Source organism: Ostrea edulis, chromosome 5, assembly GCF_947568905.1.
Source record: "Ostrea edulis chromosome 5, xbOstEdul1.1, whole genome shotgun sequence".
NCBI lineage: Eukaryota > Metazoa > Mollusca > Bivalvia > Ostreida > Ostreidae > Ostrea > Ostrea edulis.
The window spans coordinates 27,428,658-27,435,849 of record NC_079168.1 but is presented as its reverse complement, the minus strand read 5'-3'; positions in this window follow the sequence as shown (position 1 = coordinate 27,435,849).

The window sequence follows — 7,192 nt, the reverse complement described above, 5'->3', positions numbered from 1 at the left end:
AGGTCAAGTGTCAAAACTATAATATTGTCCACTCAATATATTGAGATCCATTTCTTGACGGACATTAAATCGGGTACACTGGTGGCCCCTAAAAAGTAGATGACCCCTATTCAGTATTGGTTTTCATATTACAAGTTCAAAGGTTATACAGACATTCTTAATGAGAAGTTTATCCTTTTCAATTTGCCACACGGGAGCACATGTTAATTACTAAAACATTTCTTGCAGAATTCAGATTTACTTGGTGTCTGGAATGACTTGTAATGATAAATAATGCACACTACTGGAGAACATTTAGTGTGGCTCTGCTACTCTGGAAAAAGAGTTCCTGTACTACACCATTCCCGTGTAAGACTTTGATCTCCTATTGTAGTCCCCATCTATCCACGGGACCCCTGAATAAAGTTTAATTTGAACTACGTGTTGATACTTGAGGTTTCCACTTAGGTGAGCTAAACAGCAAGGATTCGGAAACAACTCATTACGAATGTTCGGAGAGCTATCACCATGACCCTGGTGTCCGTATCGCACTTAAAGGGGAAAATTCTGATAACCTTGGCTACCAAGGTATACGTGTATATTATAAAACAAGGGGCTTTGATATTCTACATATAGACTCATCATAACCAGACCAAGACTTTCGAACTTGAGACTTTGATCTTTGACCGACTTTTCAAAAACTTTAACCTTGTCTACAGAGCCACGTTTCCAATCACGCTGTGTTGTCTTTTGATATTACAATAAATGTTCCTCGTGAAAGGTGAAGATAACGAACAGTGATCAGGGGCGAATCCAGGAATTGTGGTTACGGGGGGCGCCACTTTATGAGGCAGTAGGTCCAGGGCGAAGCCCTGGTGGCGGTCCAGGGGGCGAAGCTCCTGAATATTACAGATTTTATGGGGCTTGAAATATTTCTCCTATAAAGTCATTTGTACTATTTTCTATCATTTTAATAAGGTGAAATTAATCAAATGACCCAAAGTTTAAGGGGTTTTTGGAAAAATATTAGGTTCTCCCAATAAAGTAATTCAAGAAATCAAAGGATTTTATCATTTATTTCTCCGGGAGTGGAAGAAATTATTGCTTCTTTTATCGTTTAGTACATTTTCCGAAACAAGATACCGCGATTTACCTTAAATTTCAAAATTGTAGGGGGGGGGGGGGGGGGCACCGGCTGCGCCCCTCTAAATCCGCCACTGGTGACCAATCTCATAACTCCTATAAGCAATAGAAAATTGGACAAACACGGACCCCTGGATATACCATAGGTGAGATCAGGTGCCTAGGAAGAGTAAGCATTCCCTGTCGATCGGTCACAGCCGCCGTGAGCGCTGAGCCCTATTTATCTTGATCAGTTAAACGGAGTTATCTGTAGTCAAAATTAGTGTGCCAAGAACGGCTTTAGAAACAATCGGTATGAAACAAGTTAGACAGCATTTGATCTAACGACAGGAAATTACGAAAGCCCAGTGGGTTCATCTTCGTAGCTGAAAAAAATCCGCGATACTTTAATTTCACGGTAGCGAAACTTTCGTTACATATGTATATATATATATATATATCGCAAAAACACGCATTTATTTGCCAAAGTTATATATATTAAGCAGAACTTTGGCGAATAAGCGCCTATTTTTCGCGTTATAACGCGAACTATTCAACATAAATAAAGTCATGTAAATCAGGAACCCGTGATTAGTGCAACGTTTATATGCATTTATTTATAATTATAAGTTACCTTAAAGTAAAGAACTAACGCCTACATTTTACATATGCAAAATGTTTGGCAATATGCTCTTGAGGTTTTATTTCAAATGCAAAGTAGAATCCATATTTGTTATTAATACTGGTCAGTGTTGCCTAGTTGGCAACAGCTGGGGTATAAAATTTTGTCCATTAAACCACTAAATCTCTGAATTTATGTTATCTACAATTTCCTTTGATTCATTTCATAACATTAAAAAAACCGTTAGAAAGTCTCTATGTAAAGGATATAAGCCTCAAACTGTCCATTCTGTGAGAGAAAGAACTGATCGAGGCCCTACTACGGGCCTCGATCAGTTCTTTCTCTCACAGAATGGACAGTTTGAGGCTTATATCCTACTTAAAACATTACATCTTTTGTTCTAAGAATGGACAGTCTCGGGTAAATCCACTGACAATGATAATTATGAATAGAGCTATTTTGAATAGTCTGACAATATAACCAGTCTTGTGTAGAATCCTGTTTCTTTTGTTCACTTATTGGACACTGTCAGGTGAGTAGTCTTCTACTGCAGGTTTTATATTCACTCTTTCTATCGTACTGAGCCATATCAACATGTGTTCCTCTGATGGGGAGAGCATTTTCATTGCATAGTCAAAATTAAAGGATTTTAGTGAAAGTATTGCAAATATTCTGGATATGGAGGGTGAAAAAGTTGTGAAGACAAATTTTGACCTGAAAAGCATTGTGTTTTCGAACATTAGGATGAGGAAATAACTAACACCAGCCAAAATAACCCAATACACCTATCTCGTGAAATGAAAGCGAAATAATAATTCAGAATTAGGATATGCTAATAAAGAAAACATAAAAAAGCGTTGTGAAGAAGTTTCGGTATGTGCCTCTGAATCCAGCGAAATTCAAATACAGTATGGAAATATGTCTTTCAAATTTAAGTTTTGATGCGATATAGTAATGACCAATGGATTTACTAAAAAATTGTGAATCTTACGAGTTGAAGCAGAAAATTCTACTAAAGGGAAATATCATTTTTAAGTGTTTCAGTGATTTTTCCGATATCTGTGTTGATTCTTACTTTGTAGGGAATTTAAAATTAAATTTTTATCTCTTTATTATATGTCTTTCTCTTATTTTCAGCCTACCTGTAGATGTCTTATAAGTTATTGGGTTTACCTGTAGGTGTCCAATAAGTTGACAAATACTGTCCATTATTTTTAAGAACGGACAGTTACTGTCCATTCTTAAAAATAATGTACAGCAATTGTCAACTTATCGGACACCTACAGGTAACCTTTTCACTACAAGTAGACTTTCTTCTATATAAAAGCCTAAAAAGACAAAGGATTGCGTAACAAAAATGTTTTAAATATAGAAAGCACTTGGTGACCTATGACATTTCCTTCCGATAATAGATGAATTCATCAATATATCTATATGCATGCACAAAATTACAAATTACAGCTGGACAAGTATATCGTTATTCCTTATTGTACGTAATGAACAAATTATTTCATGCTTTTTTTCTTTTTTTTTTTTTTTTGGATATAGTGCACCACTTAATCTTATGCCAATGTTTCGTGTTTATAAGCAAAATCTACGCTTTACAAGTATAACATAAAAGTAATTTTCGCGTTATAACGAGGCGAATGTTAAGCATTTACTCGCGGACGTTTCGTGTTATAACACGGTGGGCTTTTTTTTTTTTCAGGTATGATGAGCTTTCTAGGAAATAATCTGGTTCGAGGAGATTGTCCAAACTTAGACAAGGCTTTATCTTTACTATTTAGTGACAGTTACTGGTACTGATTAAGTGACATGTTCATGTGCGTTCAGAGGGACGCAAATTCAGTCATGTGCTTTCCTGCAAGGAAGATGAAGCGAAACTGCGATGACGAAGAATTCAAAATGTGATGAGTAATATCACAAATATTTACTCCCACACTTGATACTTGATCACTTTCTTTCATCTGGTCTGTATGGAGCGCCCAATTAATATAAACTCAATTCAAGATATCTTTAATAATTTGAGGATATCATTAATTCATTTGATGCGCGCATCAATTCAAATAATGCTCGCAATAATTGAATCATTGCTCTCTTCCATTAAATGAATGATATCATTAATTCAATTCATGCTGGATCGCAATAATTCTTTTAGAGAGGGGAAGTACTGAATTGTTGCTCTCTTTAAAAGAAATGGTGCACGCACTAATTCCTCATACAAAAGCATTGTAAATGATTAAAGATATCCTCATTTGAATTGAAGAGATCCTCAAATCATTTATACCGAGCTCCAAATCAAATTTCACAAGCAATGATTCCACCACATTGATGCGCTTATCATATTGAATTGATGAGAGCATTAGTTGAATTGATACGCGCATCAAATATATGATTGCTCTCATCAATTCAATTGATGCGCGTATTAAATTAATTATTGTTCTCATCAATTGAATTAATGACCACATCAAATGAATTACTTCTATCATCAATTGAATTAATACGCGCATCAATTCAATTGAGGAGAGCAATATTTGAAAATTCAATCGACGAGAGCACTAGTTAGTTGATTTGATGCGCGCAGCAATTCAATTATATATTGCGCGCAGTTATTAAATTGATGATATCTTCTATTAATTTGGGTTTATGTTAATTTGGTGCTGCGTAGGGCTATTACAATTCTGTACATAGAATTTTTTGTGCAGGAAATTTTTTTTTCGTTCTCATTCCATGTACATGTATTCACCATGGTTCGACCCTGTACATGTTGTGAGCAGGCAAAGAATGTAGCGAGGAGTTAAATTCACGGATCTGTATTTAAGAAGATATCGACAGAGATTGAAGTTGGAGGGGTGCAGCTTCATGAGATAGGGAGTCTGAAGACCGCCTTACGGCCCCCAGTGAGCCCCGGAAAGCTCCTGGATTTATACAGTCTGATTAAAATCAGATCCTATGATCCGCTATAGCGATCTACGTGAGCGGATCGTAGGATCTGATTTTAATCAGATTGAGATTTTATAGGGCTTGAAGTATGTCTCCTATGTAGTCATTTTTACTATTTTGACAAAATGACACAAATTCATGAAGCGCCATCGTCAATTACCGGTTTTTGATTTCAAACTCATAACTCCTATAAGCAATACAAAATAGATAGATTCAATTTATGTGAAAGTACTCTTATTTCTCTAGGAGATATAGATAGCTTAAAAATATTGATGAAGATAAACTTACTGGTGTACTTTTTATAGGCTTACAGAAGGCATTTGATACTGTCAATGACAAGGTTTTATTACACAAACTCAAGTCATTTGGCATATTCTCATGTAAATATGTATGCAGATGATACTTCACAAGATGTAACAGATAAGTCAGTGGAAAACATTGAATCAAAGATGTGTAAAGATCTTCAGCGCAGTATAATGTGGATTAAGGACAAATAAATTAAGCTTAAACCTGTCTAAAACTCAATGTATGCTTATTGGATCTGCACAAAATTATCAAAGTATCGAAAATTAAACTTAGTGACGATGATAGGAGAAGGGGACTGGTTTTAATCAGACTGGCATTAATTCAATTGGTGAGGGCAATAATTGCGTTGATCACGCCGCATCGGGTTTGCTAGCAGAATTGCAATGTGAGCTCGGTATTTTATGATCTCTTCAATTTAAGACATCTTTAATCTTTTACAACACTTTTATATAAGGAATTATTAATGAGCGCATCCATTCTTTTGAAGAGAGCAACAATTCAATTGTGGATATGTTGATTTGAAGATATCTCTAATTATATAGTTGCTCTCTCTAAAAGAGTTATTCTGGTATCATTAATTCACTGCAGAGAGCAATAATTCAGTATTAATTAAATTGACGTGTGCATTGATTAAATCATAGCTCTATTTAATTGAATTGATAGCGCACAACTATTCAATTTGTCGATATCATCAATTGATTTGAAGAGAAGTAACAATTCAGTTATATAGAGCGCATCAATCCAGCACAAATATGATTCATGCTATCAAAAATTCATATAAACGCGCAATATTCAGAATTGAAGATGTCATTAATTATTTGAAGAGATCTTTAATTGAATTGTTGAGTAAATCAAATGAGTTGATGCATCTTTAAATAACTAAAGATATATTCAATAATTGGAGTTTTTGTTAAGTTGATACGATGCTCTATACTATGGATGTATAAATTCCCCCAATAAAAGTAACAATAAACTAAAAGATCGTGTCATTCGTTTCCCCCAATAAAGGTAACAATAAACTAAAAGATCGTGTCATTTGTTTTCCTCAATAAAAGTAACAATAAACTATAAGATCTTGTCATTTGTTTTCCCCAATAAAAGTAACAATAAATTAAAAAAGTGGTTGTTCCTTTTATCGTGTTTATGCCCCCCCCCCCCCCCCCCCCCCCCCCCCCGCGACACTGGTAGATTATAGATGCATCTAAGTTACTCCACAAGTTTATGGGACGTGTCTGGTCCGGGGTGACGTTCTTGCTGTCGGACACAATGCTGGTGTTGGATTAGGAATTGTCTGGTCCGGGGTGACGTTCTTGTTGTTTGGCACAATGTCGATGTTGGATTAGAAAAGGGTGACTTTCTTGATATCGGACACAGTGCCGGTGTTGGATTAGCTGCAAGTCTGCATTCTTTGTATCATTCAAAATTTTCTTATTATCGTCTACCTTGTAAAGAGCGCACAATTAACATAAATTCAAATAATTGAAGATATAGTATTAAATATTTGAAGAAATCTTCAATTATTTGAAGATATCATCAATTCATTTGCTGCGCGCAACAATTTAATTAAAGATCTCTTCAAATAATGAATGATATCTTCAGTTCTGAATTATTGCGCGAAAGGATCAATGATATCAACAATTGAATTGATGCTCGCAACAATTCAGTTGAAGAGAGCAATTATTGATATGGGCTAATGAATTGATGAGAGCAATAATTGAATTGATGCGCGCATTAATTCACTTGATGAGAACAATAATTGATTTAATGCGCGCATAATTAATGAGAGCAATAAGTGAGTTGATGGTATCTTCAAATAATTGAAGATATCTTCAATTATTTGAGTTTATGTTAATTTTACGCTCCATATGGGGCCTGACGTATTCTCTTTAGAGAAGTCGCGAGGCATAGCCTTCATCGACAGGGGCGTAGCTTCGTTAGACTAAAGTAGGCACGCGCCTATACATTTTTCCTTTATTTTCAAAACAAATTTTTGTCCATAAATGTTTGCAAAATAAACATATATATTTCTAGTATTTAAAATCGGATATAAAATTATCATTCTGTTGGACCTTTTCTTTTTATAATGTATTCTACATAATGTATTTTTTTCTAAACTTTCGTGATTACAATGACTCGCTCTCGAACTTAACAGTTTGAATTTTTCAAAAGTTGTACAATATTTACAGTCGATTGCAATCATTTTGATGCTCAGAGTAGTGC